This window comes from Protomyctophum parallelum (assembly GCF_964188405.1).
Source record: "Protomyctophum parallelum genome assembly, chromosome: 1".
Classification (NCBI taxonomy): Eukaryota; Metazoa; Chordata; class Actinopteri; order Myctophiformes; family Myctophidae; genus Protomyctophum; species Protomyctophum parallelum.
In genome coordinates, this window is record NC_139697.1 from 16,315,368 (window position 1) to 16,335,368 (window position 20,001).

The following is a 20,001-nucleotide window of genomic DNA, read 5'->3' on the forward strand; positions in this document are numbered from 1 at the left end:
ATGTCCCGATCTGCAAGTCCACATTTGAATGAGGAGTCTGCTAGAAACACAACACCAGATATATATCTAGATAGCTATAAACACAACACGAGATATATAGCTAGATAGCTATAAACACAACACCAGATATATATCTAGATAGCTATAAACACAACGCCAGATATATAGCTAGATGGCTCTAAACACAACACCAGATATATATCTAGATGGCTCTAAACACAACACCAGATATATAGCTAGATAGCTATAAACACAACATGAGATATATAGCTAGATAGCTATAAACACTATTCCCGGTCGGTGATTAGAAATTCTTTCTTTTTTTATTATTATATTGTTCTCTGGTATCGGTATCGACTAACACAGATATCGGAAATGAAAAAAGTGTATCGGGACATCCCTATAGTTTTGGGTCATATGAGGTTTCCACCCTACAGAGTGCTACAGTGTGCGTGAAGCCTCTTGGGTTGCGGTGCATTACCTACCGGCCTACCTACCGTATAAGTTATACGGTATAACAATCCACAGGAACATGCATGCTGTCAGATGTACGGTTATTATACGGTAATACGGTATAACAGTCCACAGGAACATGCATGCTGTCAGATGTATATTGCATGTGAACTAATGAGAACCGTAACTTGTGGATTCGTTCGTTCGTAAAATCACGGCATAAAAATGTTGATGACCTCACCATTTTATCGTAATATGCGTGTGTGTGTGTGCGTGTGTGTGTGCGTGAGCGTGCATGCGTATGCACTTTGCGTGGCAGGTACACCCACGCATCCACTCAGACTTCTTCATTACGTGCCCATAGGGACACATCAGCACATCTATGCATTTCCATGCACTCAGCACTCAACAGCACCACACTACATGACATCATACACAACGCTTACTAAGGACTGCAATGGAAACAAGCTGTAAGCTTGTTTTTTTTTTTTTTTTTTTTATTATTATTATTATTTTGTATTTATTTATTATTATTATTTTGTATTGTATTTTCTTTCTTTTTTTTTTTCTTTTTTTTTTTGGGAGGGGGGTTCTTTTGATTATGGTGGGTCAGATGCATGTTCTCTGAATTGTAACTAATTTAGTTTTTCACCCAGTGTCAATTTATTGTCTAATTAATTATGTAATCCTGGGCGCTACTTGACATTATGTTCTGTTCAATCAATCAATCAATCAATCAATCAATCAATCAATCAATCAATCAATCAATCAATCAATCAATCAATGTCCTCATGCAGGGAGCTCCGGGAGAAGATCCAGCCAGAGATCATGGAGCTGATCAAACAGCAGAGGCTCAACAGGCTGTGTGAAGGCACCTGCTTCAGGAAGATCAGTAGCCGCAGGAGACAAGGTATACACAAGCTCGCACGCACGCACACCAGTGTTGTTTTTGGCAGCAAATTTCTATTTTAGTTTAGTAATAGTCTTTGGACTGAAACTTAATTTAGTTTTAGTCACATTTTAGTCACCTGGAAATGTCTTAGTGTTAGTCTAGTTTTAGTCGACTAAATGTCATAAGATTTTAGTCGACTAAATCTACAGGTGATTTAGTCGACTAAAATGTGTTTTGGTGGGCCTTGATGCCGTCGTAATGAGTGTTTTTACACCGATCTACAAGCCGATCAAGCTCCCAACGCGACGCGTTGTGAGCTTGTAAATCAGCTATTTTCAGCATGCAACCAAGAGTAAAATGACTTATACTGGATCTCTTGTCCACTAGTCCCTTCCTAACATTTTAGTCTAGTTTTTATTTGTCGACGAAATTGTCAGTATATTTAGTCTGAGTTTTAGTCATCGTAGCTTAGTTTTCATTTAGTTTCCATTTGTTTTTGTCAGTGGAAAAAGGTAGTCGACGAACATTTTTCGTCTTAGTTTTAGTCGACGAAAACAACACTGACACACACTGAGCACTGTACAAAGATGTACGAAGAGACACACACGCACGCACAAGATAAATGTCAGACATTCCGGAGGAGCCCTTGATCACATGTGACGAGACGTGGCCAGTAAACGGTCTTGTTAATTAGACGGGGAGAGCAGCGGTAAACGAGCAGCCGTCCAGTGAGGGTCAGAGGAGGATTTAGCACCTGTTAGGTTTTAACCCATTCTGACCGGGCACCCATTTTGGTGTCAGCATCATGTTATGCTTTAGCTATTTAAAAATAGCAGATCTACAAGCTCATATCGCGCCACCGAGTGGCGCGATACGAGCTTGTAGGTCTGCTATTTTTTGAAAAATGTGTGTGTGTGTGTGTGTGTGTGTGTGTGTGTGTGTGTGTGTGTGTGTGTGTGTGTGTGTGTGTGTGTGTGTGTGTGTGTGTGTGTGTGTGTGTGTGTGTGTGTGTGTGTGTGTGTGTGTGTGTGTGTGTGTGTGTGTGTGTGTGTGTGTGCGCGTGTGTGTAAAACGGGGAAAACACGGCATAAACCAAACTGTTTCCTCTCGGCCAGAGGCGTTCTGATTATTTAGTTTAGTGTGGTGTAATGATCGTTTTGTATATCCATCCATCATCCGTATCATTTTGTTTATTTATTTTATGTTTTCCCACGTGGTTTCTGTATTGTTTGCTCTGCAAATCTGAGATAAAGCATCAAAGACATAAACACTGAGTTTGTGCCTCTCTTTATGTGAAGTTACCACAATAAGTGTGTACGCTGCACACTTAGACACGAGAACTCTCATTTAATGTCTTATTTAACCCATTTAGACCTGAGGACGATTCTACAAAATGTTGCATCCTAGCATTCTAGCGATGTTTTTTAGTTCTGATTCTAGGAATCGTTTGTTTGGTAAATCCATCTTCTCTGTATTCCAACTCGCAGCGACTGGTTGAGACTATAAACTAGTATTGGAAGAACCGAAACAAAGCGGCGCTCCATGGAACTGTCCATGGTGCTGATGCAGTATTGTACAGAGAGCTGTCCATGGAACTGTCCATGGTGCTGATGATGTATTGTACAGAGAGCTGTCCATGGAACTGTCCATGGTGCTGATGCTGTATTGTACTGAGAGCTGTCCATGGAACTGTCCATGGTGCTGATGCTGTATTGTACTGAGAGCTGTCCATGGAACTGTCCATGGTGCTGATGATGTATTGTACTGAGAGCTGTCCATGGAACTGTCCATGGAACTGTCCATGGTGCTGATGCTGTATTGTACTGAGAGCTGCCCTGCTTCTGTTTGTACTGGGAGGTGGACTCCATTTAGTGTGTGTGTGTGTGTGTGTGTGTGTGTGTGTGTGTGTGTGTGTGTGTGTGTGTGTGTGTGTGTGTGTGTGTGTGTGTGTGTGTGTGTGTGTGTGTGTGTGTGTGTGTGTGTGTGTGTGTGTGTGTGTGTGTGTGTGTGTGTGTGTGTGTGTGTGTGTGTGTTGGCCGTGGTACATTGCTAGAGGATGTGGAGGGGGAGAGATACATTTCAGCAGACGGATCAGCCTAATATCACATTTTCACAGACTGCTGTCAGCAGAGAGAGAGAGAGAGACCATTTAGCCTCTACCAATGATGGAAAAGAACTAAGCACAACTTAGTTATTACAAAACATGTATTAACCTCTTTAACCCGACTTTATACTATTCTTTATGGGGTCAGCACAGAATCATTTTAGGTGGGGGTCCCTGAACAGAATCATTTTAGGTGGGGGTCCCTGAACAGAATCATTTTAGGTGGGGGTCCCTGGCACAGAATCATTTTAGGTGGGGGTCCCTGGCACAGAATCATTTTAGGTGGGGGTCCCTGGCACAGAATCATTTTAGGTGGGGGTCCCTGAACAGAATCATTTTAGGTGGGGGTCCCTGGCACAGAATCATTTTAGGTGGGGGTCCCTGAACAGAATCATTTTAGGTGGGGGTCCCTGAACAGAATCATTTTAGGTCGGGGTCCCTGAACAGAATCATTTTAGGTGGGGGTCCCTGGCACAGAATCATTTTAGGTGGGGGTCCCTGAACAGAATCATTTTAGGTGGGGGTCCCTGAACAGAATCATTTTAGGTGGGGGTCCCTGAACAGAATCATTTTAGGTGGGGGTCCCTGGCACAGAATCATTTTAGGTGGGGGTCCCTGGCACAGAATCATTTTAGGTGGGGGTCCCTGGCACAGAATCATTTTAGGTGGGGGTCCCTGGCACAGAATCATTTTAGGTGGGGCTCCGTCCGTGGGCCAAAGACACAGAACCAACCGGGGTTTGGTTCTGTCTTGAGATCAGTCTTTGTGTTGCTGAAGCTCAGAGGAGGTCCGTTTGGAGCAGGGAGAGACCAGACTGGCCGACACACTAGAGAGCTGTCCATGTACATTAAAATCTATAACTCATATCCTGTCGGCACTTGGCTAAATTAATTCCTGTGGCACATGCATTGGAGTGTGTGTGTGCGTGTGTTGCGTGCGTGTGCCCATCTACATGCACGCAAAAGTCACAGTGCGTCGCCAATGCAACGTGTTGCGAGCTTGTAGATTGCATTATTACATTATTTTGTAAGTGAAAGTGGGTAAAGGACGACTTCATCTATTTTCTTACTTAGCATAATAATACGGTACCATTTCTGTCTACTGGGTCTGTCTGTGAGGAGGGCTGTCACTGTACACAGTGACATCATCAATCAAGGGGCGGCGGTGGCTCAAAATAGCCGATCTACAAGCTCACAATGCCAAATACATGCATAGCATGCTGTGCAGGTCCTTGGCACGAAATAGTTTGAGAACAACTGTTCTGAACTGTCTGACCCCTCTCTCTCTCTCTCTCTCTCTCTCCCATCTCGCCCCTGCACTTCTTCTTATTTCATCACGTTGCGTACATCCTTAAGCCCCACACACACACACACACACACACACGCGCGCGCGCAGACGCACTCACACACACCTCCCTCTCTTTCATGTCTCCGTGTGTCTCCTTGGAGAGTTGACATTTCTCAGCCTTTGTTCTCTGAGCGTCTCACTTATTATTATATCGACACACTGGGAGGGAGGGGGGGGCAGACGCTGGGAGATGTACTCCGGCAACACCGCAATATGAACATGTCACCATCTGGTGGTGGTGGTGGTGGACATATATGCACATAATATGACCCTGAATATGGCATAATAATATGCAACATAGGCTACATTCCTGCATATACTTGCCATATATTGGCATAATATGTTAACCCATTCTGACCTGAGATCAGATTCTAAAAATGTCTTCTACATCCTGACAGTTCTCTGAAAAAGCTATGTTTCTATGTCAGTCGTTCTTCGATTTGTTTCAAAAACAGCAGACCTACAAGCTCGTAGCGCGCCACTCGGTGGCGCGCTATGAGCTTGTAGATCTGCTATTTTTCAATAGCTAAAGCATAACATAATGATAACACCAAAAGGGGTTCCCGCCCAAAATGGGTTTATACATTTAAAATAAAACCATAGCACCACCATTAGCCTTTTCACATGTCGCGCACCCCTTAGAAGGCGCCCGGCGCGCACCACACGGGGTGCCGCGGCGGGTTTAGAGGATGCAGCGACGGCCCCGCCCCGCCCCTTCCCTGCCCCGCCCTCAACTTGTGGGGATTAGTTTAACATTGGTCATGATAAAACCATAGCTATCACTGCAGTGAGTAGCCAACGTTATGCAGTGGCAGCGTTATGTAGGTACAGTAGGCTATTTCACGGCTTTTAAGAGCTCCAAAACTGCAGAATGTTGACATATCGTGGTCTGGGGGGTCGGACTGATGCCTGCTAATAAGCTAGCTTGCATCCGAGTTGTATCACCGGGGCACCGGCGATAAATAAAAAAAGAATAAAGCGCCAAATGAACGGGTAACGTTGTATGAATGCAACGCCGTGTCATATCGTTAGTTCACGTGAGGTAACGTTAACCTTTGCTAGAGATTGCGATATTTTTGGCAATGCAGATTGTTAATACATTCAAATAATATTGGTTATTATAATATTTTTCCATAATAAAGGACAAAAAAGGATTGAGATAACCCTTCCTCCTCACGTGAACGTGCATCAGCAAGGGGAAGGGCTAAGGGCCATGGCGAAGGGGGGAATTGGGAAAGAGCCTAAGACTCAAGGTGAATCTCCTCCCATAGACTGCATAGAGATGATAGAGTTTTAGACTCAAGGTGAATCTTCTCCCATAGACTGCACAGAGATGATAGAGTTTTAGACTCAAGGTGAATCTTCTCCCATAGACTGCACAGAGATGATAGAGTTTTAGACTCAAGGTGAATCTTCTCCCCATAGACTGCATAGAGATGATAGAGTTTTAGACTCAAGGTGAATCTTCTCCCATAGACTGCACAGAGATGATAGACTTTTAGACTCGAGGTGAATCTTCTCCCTAGACTTCATAGAGACGATAGAGTTTTAGACTCAAGGTGAATCTTCTCCCTAGACTGCATAGAGACGATAGAGTTTTAGACTCAAGGTGAATCTTCTCCCATATAATGCATAGAGATGATAGAGTTTTAGACTCAATGTGAATCTTCTCCCATAGACTGCATAGAGATGATATAGTTTTAGACTCGAGGTGAATCTTCTCCATAGACTGCATAGAGATGATAGAGTTTTAGACTCGAGGTGAATCATCTCCATAGACTGCATAGAGATGATAGAGTTTTAGACTCGAGGTGAATCTTCTCCCATAGACTGCATAGAGACAATAGAGTTTTAGACTCGAGGTGAATCTTCTCCCATAGACTGCATAGAGATTATAGAGTTTTAGACTCGAGTTGAATCTTCTCCCATAGACTGCATAGAGACGATATAGTTTTAGACTTGAGGTGAATCTTCTCCCCATAGACTGCATAGAGACGATAGAGTTTTAGACTCAAGGTGAATCTTCTCCCATAGACTGCATAGAGATGATATAGTTTTAGACTCGAGGTGAATCTTCTCCATAGACTGCATAGAGACGATAGAGTTTTAGACTCGAGGTGAATCTTCTCCATAGACTGCATAGAGATGATAGAGTTTTAGACTCGAGGTGAATCAACTCCATAGACTGCATAGAGATGATAGAGTTTTAGACTCAAGGTGAATCTTCTCCCATAGACTGCATAGAGACGATAGAGTTTTAGACTCAAGGTGAATCTTCTCCCTAGACTTCATAGAGATGATAGAGTTTTAGACTCAAGGTGAATCTTCTCCCATAGACTGCATAGAGATTATAGAGTTTTAGACTCGAGTTGAATCTTCTCCCATAGACTGCATAGAGACGATATAGTTTTAGACTTGAGGTGAATCTTCTCCCCATAGACTGCATAGAGACGATAGAGTTTTAGACTCAAGGTGAATCTTCTCCCATAGACTGCATAGAGACGATAGAGTTTTAGACTCAAGGTGAATCTTCTCCCATAGACTGCATAGAGATGATATAGTTTTATACTCAAGGTGAATCTTCTCCCATAGACTGCATAGAGATGATAGAGTTTTAGACTCAAGGTGAATCTTCTCCCATAGACTGCATAGAGATGATATAGTTTTAGACTCAAGGTGAATCTTCTCCCATAGACTGCATAGAGATGATAGAGTTTTAGACTCAAGGTGAATCTTCTCCCATAGACTGCATAGAGATGATAGAGTTTTAGACTCAAGGTGAATCTTCTCCCATAGACTGCATAGAGATGATAGAGTTTTAGACTCAAGGTGAATCTTCTCCCATAGACTGCATAGATACGATAGAGTTTTAGGAGTTTTAGTTTGGGTTCATTTTAAATCTTTTCAAAGTGGGGTGGTGGTGGGGGGGGGGGAGAGAAAAATAAATCAATGCAATATCCACATTTTGGGAATAAAATAGATCGTTCATAAATCATAGCCCTTACTTAACCCATTCTGACCTGAGATCAGATTCTAAAATTGTCTTCTACATCCTGACACTTTTCTGAAAAAGCTATGTTTCTATGTCAGTGGAATTTTCTAAAATTGCAGACCTACAAGCTCGTAGCGCGCCACTCGGTGGCGCGCTATGAGCTTGCAGATCTGCTATTTTTCAATAGCTAAAGCATAGCATAATGCTAACACCAAAAGGGGTTCCCGCCCAGAATGGGTTTTCGACGCTGAGCCTCTCCCTACGCCCTCCAGAGCTGTCAGTTGGAATGGATATGAGACATTAAATAAGACATTAAAAATAAGAGCTCTCGTGTCTTGTGTGTGTGCAGCGTATACACATACATACTTATGATAGGAGAAGGAGTTTAAATTAATCAACTTAGCATTCGGTCTCTGATGGATTTGGCTATGGATGTATACTGGCACTGCAGACCGTGGCGTGTTCATTTAGCCCATTCTGACCTGAGATCAGATTCTAAAAATGTCTATTACATCCTGACGGTTTTCATTCTGACCTGAGATCAGATTCTAAAAATGTCTTCTATGCCAGTCGCTCTTCGACCAAAATGGGTTCCCGCCCAAAATGGGTTAGAAACGGACCCTCGGGTGACACGTCTTCTGCGCTCAATTATCACTGACAATGTAATGCAAAACAAAAAAAACATCGTTCTCTCTCTGTTCTGTTTTTGGGGCGACTACATGACTGGCAAACCGCACGCTCCCACGAGACGACGCGCATGCCTGAACACGCTCCCACGAGACGACGCGCATGCCTGAACACGCTCCCACGAGACGACGCGCATGCCTGAACACGCTCCCACGAGACGACGCGCATGCCTGAACACGCTCCCACGAGACGACGCGCATGCCTGAACACGCTCCCACGAGACGACGCGCATGCCTAAACACGCTCCCACGAGACGACGCGCATGCCTGAGCACGCATAATGTATCAGTCGCCCACGGGCAGAAGAAGCCTTCTTTGTACCAGACAAGCGTGTTATAGCATTGTTGGAGATCCGTTCTATACTTTGTACAGGTTTATTGAGGTATATGTCATGGATGTATTATTGGGCCGTTGTGAATTATGACTGTACTATTTGACTACTATATGTAGCATTACAATTTACAATTTAGGCATTTTAGCAGACGCTCTTAATCCAGAGCGATTTACATTAACCCATTCTGACCTGAGATCAGATTCATACGAGGTTTCCACTGGACACACACTGGTCTGATTAACACATTGAGTACGCCGACTGCCTTCAAAATATAGGCTATAGAATACCGGAGGTGTCTGATCGCTTTTACTTTGAAAGCCATGAACCGGAAACACTTTCCTAAAAAAGTTGACTTTACAAAGTGACCTCAACATCCCCGATCATCTTAATATATTGTTTTACGCTCCAAAAAGCGTTCATATTTTGCGGGAGAGACGGATGAGGAGCAGAAAATAAGCGCCAGCATATCGCTCTATTCATCACCACGGAGAGCGCCCTGGATTAGGAGCTACGAGTCATTCTTTCCGTCTCGCTAACGTGGGAGTCAATGACAAGCTAATAGTTGCACTGAGCGTTAGCATACGGCAAGCGAAAAGCGAAATGCCAAAAAAATAAATAGGAAAAATTCTGAATATTAATATCTCGCCCCGCATCGCTGGGATGTCGCTAGGACGTCCTCACACGTCATTTGAACTCTACTCTACTCTATCCTATGACGTTCTCAGGCGTCCTACGTGCTGTAAGTGTTAACCCATTCTGACCTGAGATCAGATTCTAAAAATGTCAGTCGTTCTTCGATTTTTCAAAAATAGCAGACCTACAAGCTCGTAGATCTGCTATTTTTCAATAGGTAAAGCACGACATGATGCTGATGGATAATTTTAAATGGAATCCATCTTTAAAATAATGATACTATGTAAGGACTGTATAGGACTGTATAGGACTGTATTAATAATATTAAACAATAGCTTAGGATCGATAGCTTGAGAGCTAGAGAGAGCTCCGGAGCACCGGAAGTGAATAAATACTTTAGAAAGTAATCTAAGTACCATAAATACTCTTTACCAGAATAGAAGCAGAGGGCTTGTAACTTTACAGAAATGGTTATAAAAACCTTTTAGGCTATAATGAGTAAAAGTCAGAGTATAACAGAGTTAACCAATATACCTTAGAATGAATTGACGGACACAAGAAAGAGAACTCAGACAAGCAGAACTTAGAGGGAGGTTCGATCAGATATATTCACCATTGTTCCGGGAGAGAAGAAGACATGTCATCCGGACAGCGTTTCACAACGATCTCTGACCATGTTCAATTAAACATGGTTGATATAGCATACCGTAATCAATACACCGGACAATGTGTTGAACAACAAGGTTAAAAAACATATTTGTTAACAAATGGACAGATAATGCCAGACGTCACTGAATATTGCATACAGAAAATATCTCACGGGGCAGAGATAGTCCTGATATGAATATCAGTTAGTGGAATCAGGTGACAAGGCAGAACGTCATTGAGTGCAGTTTACCAGTCTGTTAGAGCGAATACTAACCTTCAAGGGCAAAAACACAGAGGCTGGGTGTTATGGCCCACGAAAACAAAAACAATTCTTATCTACCAACGCTGGCTAGGGAAAAGTATTACTATCGAGACTCCGGCAGGGCCAGAACCATACTATTTTAACGTCAGTGGGACAGCCGGACATCAAATGTCAGTCACAGGGCAATTAGCTTAAAAGGTCAAAAGGTCAAAAGAGCATTCACCCACAAACTAGACCAAATATATCTATCAACCCCATCGCATTTTGTGGGCGAATGGTCACGTGACCTTTGACAATATCAAATCCTCAGGGGAAACTTTACTTTAACAATGAATCAAACAGGAACAGAATGGCAACAGGAACAATGAAAAAAAAAAAAAAAAAACACAATGATTTCAACTTTACTAGGCATAAAATCCTTATTTAGATGGTACTTTGGGAAAGAGAAAGAATGGCTTTTCTTTCTTGATGATGATGGTGGTGATATCTTCGGGATTGGCAACCAACCCAGCAAACCGTTGCAGCCAAGGCCTGGCCGGCGAGATGTGTCATTTTTGACCACATGAGTGTTCATTTTTAGAGCAGTTCTTCTGGCTCGCCATCAGTTCGTTGTCAGAACTGAATCTGCGAGAGTTCTTTTGGACAGTCAACCAGCTCTTAGTCGGAGCGGACTGCATGCCCTAGTTCTTCTGATTCTTCGCCCCTTCCCCCCCCCCCCCCTAATGACAGGTTCACAGATACATTCTCTGCAAACCGCCATGTGGGCGATACTGATATGGCGTCACATGGTTCAAGAGCTTGGAGAGGGGAAACGGGGTATTCCGATGGTGATATTATTCATGCGCTCCAGCGCGATGTCGCAACAATGTCTTTGGGAGTCCCTTAGTACCATATAAAGGTCAAAATATAGAATCAAGTGATTCCGGGGAGATTAATGCCTAGTCCAATTAAACTCATGATGATAAAAACCAAAAAAATAAAATGGAGAGGTAGGTGTTCCTATTTATTAAACTCAATTTAAGGTGAAAGGGGTGGTTCTGGGATAATAGGTTATGTTATGGGGAAAATAAAGTTAACTGTTTACAGGGGGGATATTCCAATATAGGGGAAATATGAATCCAATATGAAATTTAAAATAATCAAAATATGATGAGGTGGGATAAAGAATTATAATGGAATGAAATTTAGATGGTCCCAAAGATGGGATAAATCAGTTCAAATAATCTATGTAATGGGCTCTCAGATCTTATGATGAAATGGAATGGTTATAACAGTAAATATTAAATCAAATCAAATCAAAATTACCTAATATTTATTTAATTGTGGGGAGAAGGGAATATTAGGGGAACATGTCTTGGGAAGCAGATATTAGCAAACAGAAAAGAAAAACATTCAATAAACCACATACAACATGAAAACAAAAAAATGGTGAAACGAAAACAAAAAATGTCTGGTGAAACGTGAGTGGAATAAATTTGTTCCATATGGGAAATCTATGGGCAACTGATTAGGGCAAACTGTTCTGGGGGTTGGGCCTAACCATAGTGAATTCAGACGGTTCTGAGTTGGGTCGGGATCAAGTGTCAAACCTTGTACAAGGATGGAATGTCGACGTCCACAATCAACAGAGCAATCAGACAAATGAAGAGAAGTCAGACCAGCCGAACAATCTCCCTCGTATTTTGTGGAAGTCGAAATTCCGTCGGTTTGTCCCTTGAACACGACCCGCACAGAAGTCCGTATCTGGAGATAAAACAGATAAAACAAAGAACAAACTGGTGAATGAAATGAAAAAAATAAAAATAAAACATAAAATAATACAATAAAATAATAATTCTGACAAACACTTCAAACTGGTTCTAACACCTGCGCATGTGCACTGGGCAGATGAAAGGCAGAAAGAGAAAGGTATCTTAAAAAATATATATATATATACATATTCATATTTCTCCTGAGGGCCTGGTCTTTATCAAAATAACCAATATTTATATAGATATTATATTTCTCCTGAGCGTTCCGCAAAAATGCACTTTTTATGGTCTGACGACCGTTGAATCCGAACGACACATGTTAAAGTATGTAAACGACTGATCGTTCACATGTTATGCACAAAATGATGTCTTAGCTGGTATTGAGCTGTATGCCTCCCAGAAATAACTGATTATTCTGGGGTAGTTAAAAGTATGTGGTTGACTGATCAATACACATGTTTTGTAAAGTATGTAAACGACTGATCGTTCACATGTTATGATTGCTTTCAGGAATAACTGATCATTCTGAAGGCCTGGGTGAACAAACTGATCTATTCACCCCAAAATTGGCACACCAATTTACTGATAAACTGTATGCCTCCCAGAACAAACTGATCTATTCTGGGGGATTAAAAGTATGTGGTTGACTGATCAATACACATGTTTTGTAAAGTATGTAAACGACTGATCGTTCACATGTTATGATTGCTTTCAGGAATAACTGATCATTCTGAAGGCCTGGATGAACAAACTGATCTATTCACCCCAAAATTGGCACACCAATTCACTGATAAACTGTATGCCTCCCAGAACAAACTGATCTATTCTGGGGGATTAAAAGTATGTGGTTGACTGATCAATACACATGTTTTGTAAAGTATGTAAACGACTGATCGTTCACATGTTATGATTGCTTTCAGGAATAACTGATTATTCTGAAGGCCTGGATGAACAGACTGATCTATTCACCCCTAAATTGGCACACTAATTTACTGATAAACTAGTTGTGCTACTATTCTAAGTAAACAATAAATGTGAGAATCACAGAGAAAATGAAAACGGGTTGTACTGTGAAATCTAGTAGCGCTCCAGGAATTCAACAGTATAGGGAGGGAGAGCACGTCTCCGAATGACCAAGGATAGAGGGCAAAGAGAAAGAGAAAGTATTCTGTTACCACAGTGAACAGTTTGACACATGAAGTCTGTACACTGGACTTTAAGAAAGTACAAATAAAAATAGAATAATAATCACTTGTTTTAACTAATTGAGTGAGATATCAAGACTAACTGTGACATCTGTTTGTTTGTTTTTTTGTTTGTTGTTAGTACTATAGACTATAGCACCTGAATTGTCAACATAAAGAATTCAAATTAAAAAATAAAATAAAATAAATTCAATTTAAAATCAAAAGCGAAAATCTAAAATTAAAATTAAAATTAAAATTGAAATTGAAACTGAAATTGAAATTGAAATTGAAATATTTCAAAATTAAAATCAAAATTAAAATATTCCAAAAGATTTTTTTTTTTTTATTTTTTTAATGAAAAATAAAATAAAAATAAAAATAAATAAAAAATAAAAATGTAAAAATAAATGTCAATAAAATAAATACATTTAAATAAATTAATTAATAATACTGGGAAGTTTACCTAACGTAAAAATGAAATATTAAATGTTATTTAGTTGGGTTTTGGTAGAATGGAGGCTATACTTGAGAAATGGTGGAATCGGGGTCTGACAGTAATTGTCGTCATGATCCTATATTTCTTAATAATGTAATATTAAATGTAGAACTCAGTGGAGAGTTGTACCAGATGTAAAGTGAAATGTTCCTCACTCACGCACACATGCAAACACAGAGAGAGAGAGACAGATATATCAAAGAACAGTGTGATCTGTTCGCTTTGGAAAATGGTGAAATGATCCTTTAAGGGGAAAACATTCTAAAGGGAGAATAACTAAGAGTTTACACTGTTGAATGGTCATGGTCAAGATAGGATATTGTGACCATTCAATTAGCAGGAAATAAATTGAACAAAACAAACTTGGGACCCTTCCTAGCACCTAATAATTGGACAAGCACACACACACGTGCACTAAGACTGGGAGGGAGAAACATGCACGCACACACACACGCATACGCACACACACACACAATATACACACCACCGGCACAGGATTCACACACACCCCCACGCCTCCCACTGACATTCCAGAGATAACAGCACCCTCTAAAGTAGGGAGTGTCCTTTCAACCACACACAGACACTAATGGATTTAAAAAGAGCTATTATTAATTTAAAAACAATGGGAATTAAATAGTCAAATTTAATTATGGTATTAATAATCTTATATTGTTTTGGGATGTTAAAAAAATTTAATGAATTAATTAGTGCTACGCACTGGGAAAAGCATGTGAATGAACACCAGTCTGTTTATGGACCGTTATAAGGTAGAAAATTTACCCTTGCATTGATCGCTCCGTGTCGACTCGGAGGAGAAAGCAAGAATAAATATTATATATACATTTCCCGCACACAATGAAGCGATCGTTCTAAATCGAGTGCTGGAAAGTAGATATATCTAGTTCCGATCCCCAAACAGACCATGTTAAAATAATTTATGACATGATAAAAAAGTTCCGCTACTTTGTCTTAAGTTGCTAAGGTAAAATGAATGCCTCGCTGCTCGAGGTGTTTATCAGGGGAAGAATTATAATGACAGTATAATCTAAAGAAAGACAGAGAAAGAGATCAAGCATTGATTTACTTAACTTGTATCGTAACAGAAGCAGACAATCACTGTCCGGAGCCAGCGGTAGAGAGACAGCCGGGAGGAGGGTTGGTTCTGTGGAGAAGCGTCCGACCCTGGACAAGGCAGGCTTGTGAAACCCCATGCGTCGATCGCTTGTCCACAGATCCGTGAGAGGTCCATGAAGTGCTCACTACTGTTGAGCCGTGAGCCGTTCACGGACCCCAAAATAAAAAAGTCGCTTGTCCGTCGAAATCTGATGACATGCATTCCGATACAATGGCAAACACTGATCAAAAGAAAACTCCATGCTCAAAAAAATTGTTCCCGTCTGATTTCTTCCTTGTGTGTGTCAAGTGAATATGAGGAAGTGAATCTATATAGGACTGGTTTTGTTTCTTTTCGGAGCAGCTAACAAAATTTAGGCTTAAACTCGTTAAAGGAGGCAAGATTGGACCAAATGATGGATAATTTTAAATGGAATCCATCTTTAAAATAATGATACTATGTAAGGACTGTATAGGACTGTATAGGACTGTATTAATAATATTAAACAATAGCTTAGGATCGATAGCTTGAGAGCTAGAGAGAGCTCCGGAGCACCGGAAGTGAATAAATACTTTAGAAAGTAATCTAAGTACCATAAATACTCTTTACCAGAATAGAAGCAGAGGGCTTGTAACTTTACAGAAATGGTTATAAAAACCTTTTAGGCTATAATGAGTAAAAGTCAGAGTATAACAGAGTTAACCAATATACCTTAGAATGAATTGACGGACACAAGAAAGAGAACTCAGACAAGCAGAACTTAGAGGGAGGTTCGATCAGATATATTCACCATTGTTCCGGGAGAGAAGAAGACATGTCATCCGGACAGCGTTTCACAACGATCTCTGACCATGTTCAATTAAACATGGTTGATATAGCATACCGTAATCAATACACCGGACAATGTGTTGAACAACAAGGTTAAAAAACATATTTGTTAACAAATGGACAGATAATGCCAGACGTCACTGAATATTGCATACAGAAAATATCTCACGGGGCAGAGATAGTCCTGATATGAATATCAGTTAGTGGAATCAGGTGACAAGGCAGAACGTCATTGAGTGCAGTTTACCAGTCTGTTAGAGCGAATACTAACCTTCAAGGGCAAAAACACAGAGGCTGGGTGTTATGGCCCACGAAAACAAAAACAATTCTTATCTACCAACGCTGGCTAGGGAAAAGTATTACTATCGAGACTCCGGCAGGGCCAGAACCATACTATTTTAACGTCAGTGGGACAGCCGGACATCAAATGTCAGTCACAGGGCAATTAGCTTAAAAGGTCAAAAGGTCAAAAGAGCATTCACCCACAAACTAGACCAAATATATCTATCAGATGCTAACACCAAAATGGGTTCCCGCCCAGAATGGGTTAAGCAAGAACAAAAAAAGCATGGGAATACATCACATAAAAAAGCATTGAAGTGTCATTTTGCTTCTGTCTCTTGGCCAGTTCACATCCTTGTAAAAGAGACTCTGTCTCAATGTGTTTTTGTTTACTGGTTAAATAAAGCTATAAAACTATAGCGGACACAGCAGACTACATGTCTACAAACTCACACACAAACGTGTTGAGATGCCACTCTTTGTGACGATCTATTTTCAATAGACTTTGTACACATGTTGAACTTGACATTCTGCAATAGAAGTACTTGTACTTTTATTACTTTTAAGTACATTTTGATGCCGATACTGTCGTACATTTTTTCCCACCACGGTCGAACCCCCCCTCCCCCCCCCCCCCCCCTTCAGCCCGGCCCGTTGCCCGCCTTGGAACGCCATCGCGTCGGAGAGTGCCAGGCTTTGGGGCACCGAGGGGGCGCTGCCAGCCAGGCTGACATGCCATGCCATGCCAGTGCAGTCCAGCCCGTTCCCATGGGCATTCCCCCCCCCCGTACCCTCCTCGCCAGTCACGGCTGTCAGTCGACAAGCCAAGACCCCCCCCCAGCCCCCCCCCCCCCCCCTCCCACAGGAGGAAACCACACTCGTCATGATTTATGGCAGTGACTCCATTTTGTTGACTCGTTGCCTGATGACTGATGAGTCATCTGTTTGGGGTCTTAATGTCCCTTGTTTTTGTCCCTCCAATAAGCAGGCGTTTAGGGGGGGGAGAAAAACGTTAGCTTTTAGGTTTTTATTTATTAGCACATACAAAGGTAAAACCAGAAGAAAGGTACACACAACACGTAATGTTAATGGTAACATTGTGCAGGAGAAGTTAAGAAGCCAAGAGGCTTACAGAGAACTTCACCTATAATTTGAGGAACCAGAAAAATACCAGTAATTCATTCAGTAGATGCTGTAAATGTTGTGCTTAACCCATTCTGACCTGAGATCAGATTAAAAAAAAAAATTCTAAATCCTGACAGTTTTCTGTAAAAGCTATGTTTCCATGTCAGTCGTTCTTCGATTTTTCAAAAATAGCAGACCTACAAGCTCAAAATGGGGGAATGTTGTGAGCTTGTACTGTAGATCCACTCAATTCAATTCAAAGGGCTTCATTGGCATGAGAAATCATGTCAATGATATATCATTGCTAGGGATGTCCCGATACACTTTTTGAGTGGTGCAACAACTCCAAGGAACAGCAATGTTCGTGTTCACCTACCTATGTGTTGGTTAATGAGCACCAGTATATGACTAGTACCAGTAGGGGCGTTGTTGTGCCAGAAACAGAGAGAGGGATAGTGCTGCACTGTTGCCTGCTAATGAGAGAGAGAGAGAGAGAGAGAGGGGGGGGGGGAACCACTCAGTTCACATGGGTGTGATTTTTCCTTTCCGATACGATACCACAATTTCTGTGTTAGCCGATACCGATACTGAATACCGATACCAGTGTTGTGATCTCATGTTGTGTTTATAGCTATCTAGATATATATCTCATGTGTTTATAGCTATCTAGCTATATATCTCATGTTGTGTTTATAGTAGGGCTGTCAAATGATTAAAATTTTAATCAGATTAATCACAGCTTCAAAATTAATTTAATCATGATTAATCACCATTCGAACTATGTCCAAAATATGCCATGTTTTCCTGTTTATTGTTGTGGAAATGGAAATATAAATGACAGAAAGCGGATATACATTTGTTTTTGAATGATTTTTGTTTTCTAATGCATTTAGTATAGACATGATGTGATGTGAGCATTTGTAGGCCTAGCCTACACTTTGAGTTAAATCAACACTGGCTTTTGGCCATGTAGACTGCGGTCCCCCAGGAGGAAGTCACTAATGTTGCTCTGGAGAGGGAAGTCTGGAACACTCTGGTGGAGCTGTTGCCCCCGCGACCCGACTAGGGATAAGCGGTTGAAGATGGATGGATGGATGAATGGAGACTGGAGTCCCAGTCCAGAGATGAAAATCATAATAAAATGGCCTAGGCTACTTTCTATCAATTTAATTTGGGGGTCCTTGAAATTAAAATAGCTGAGAAGCAATGGGTTAAACTGTAGACTATAGTTAATTGAAATTCACAAAATACAATAATGGCACATAAGCATTTTTGGAAACAGGGCTTGGTTTAGAAAAGCCTATATTTTGCGCTAAAGTAATTATTGAATAACATATAAATGTAGGTTTTAAGGCTAGAATGGCATTGTAGTGGACTGTAGTGAGAGGCGAGATTGTCTCTCCTTCATTGCGGGACTGCAGGACTAGTCTGGAGATAGTTAGTCGTGAATCAGCTTCAGTCAGTGTTTTGGTTCGTACCTGGAGTTGCGCATTATCTCCGCGGTGCACAGCAGCACAGGAGAACTGTCTTTAATATATCCATGGTCGTTTCCAGTTGCTTTCCATGAGCGACACAAAAGTACCATGTGTTTGTTTTGGTAATAGCCTACTGCAGGCGCAGCCATGCTGATTCACGTAATCGCGTAGGACAAAACGAAACCAGCCGGACAAACATTAATGGCATTTTCAAAATGTCCACAAGTTGTGACGGACCCGAGTGATTCTTGCAGCGCGCTGATAGCTAACACTAGTAGTGTGTGTGTGTGTGTGTGTGTGTGTGTGTGTGTGTGTGTGTGTGTGTGTGTGTGTGTGTGTGTGTGTGTGTGTGTGTGTGTGTGTGTGTGTGTGTGTGTGTGTGTGTGTGTGTGTGTGTGTGTGTGTGTGTGTGTGTGTGCAGTGTAGCCTAATGGGGCTTTGCTAGGCAGACAAAGTAACGCAACAGAGTTACAGAATCAAACCACTTTGCAACCAAACTACAATACACAAGCTATCTCTCTGGCGTTGTTCAATCATGACTGTGTGCTACACAGTGACAGATTTGTTATGCTCTGGACGTTCCTGAGCCGCGCGCACGGGCGCATGTTAGGGGGAACACTAACATGCGTTAATTGCGTTAAATATTTTAACGCAATTAATTAACGCAATTGATTAATGCCATTAACGCGTTATTTTTGACAGCCTTAGTTTATAGCTATCTAGCTATATATCTCGTGTTGTGTTTATAGCTATCTAGCTATATATCTCGTGTTGTGTTTATAGCTATCTAGATATATATCTCGTGTTGTGTTTATAGCTATCTAGCTATATATCTCATGTTGTGTTTATAGCTATCTAGCTATATATCTCGTGTTGTGTTTATAGCTATCTAGCTATATATCTCGTGTTGTGTTTATAGCTATCTAGATATATATCTCGTGTTGTGTTTATAGCTATCTAGATATATATCTCGTGTTGTGTTTATAGCTATCTAGCTATATATCTCGTGTTGTGTTTATAGCTATCTAGCTATATATCTCATGTTGTGTTTATAGCTATCTAGATATATATCTCATGTTGTGTTTATAGCTATCTAGATATATATCTCATGTTGTGTTATAGCTATCTAGCTATATATCTCATGTTGTGTTTATAGCTATCTAGATATATATCTCATGTTGTGTTTATAGCTATCTAGATATATCTCGTGTTGTGTTTATAGCTATCTAGATATATATCTCATGTTGTGTTTATAGCTATCTAGATATATATCTCGTGTTGTGTTTATAGTGTGTGTGTGTGTGTGTGTGTGTGTGTGTGTGTGTGTGTGTGTGTGTGTGTGTGTGTGTGTGTGTGTGTGTGTGTGTGTGTGTGTGTGCGTGTGCGTGT

The 20,001-nt window shown here is 41.1% G+C and overlaps 1 pseudogene across 1 annotated transcript in view; it reads left to right on the forward strand.

Annotated features, from left to right (window-relative positions):
- The first annotated feature begins 1,236 nt into the window (after positions 1-1,236).
- LOC310860415 (engulfment and cell motility protein 1-like) overlaps positions 1,237-20,001 on the forward strand; it is a 19,564-nt pseudogene continuing 799 nt past the window's right edge. The window contains exon 1 of the transcript XR_014571069.1: positions 1,237-1,363. The product of XR_014571069.1 is annotated as an engulfment and cell motility protein 1-like (transcript). The remainder of the gene's footprint in view (positions 1,364-20,001) is intronic.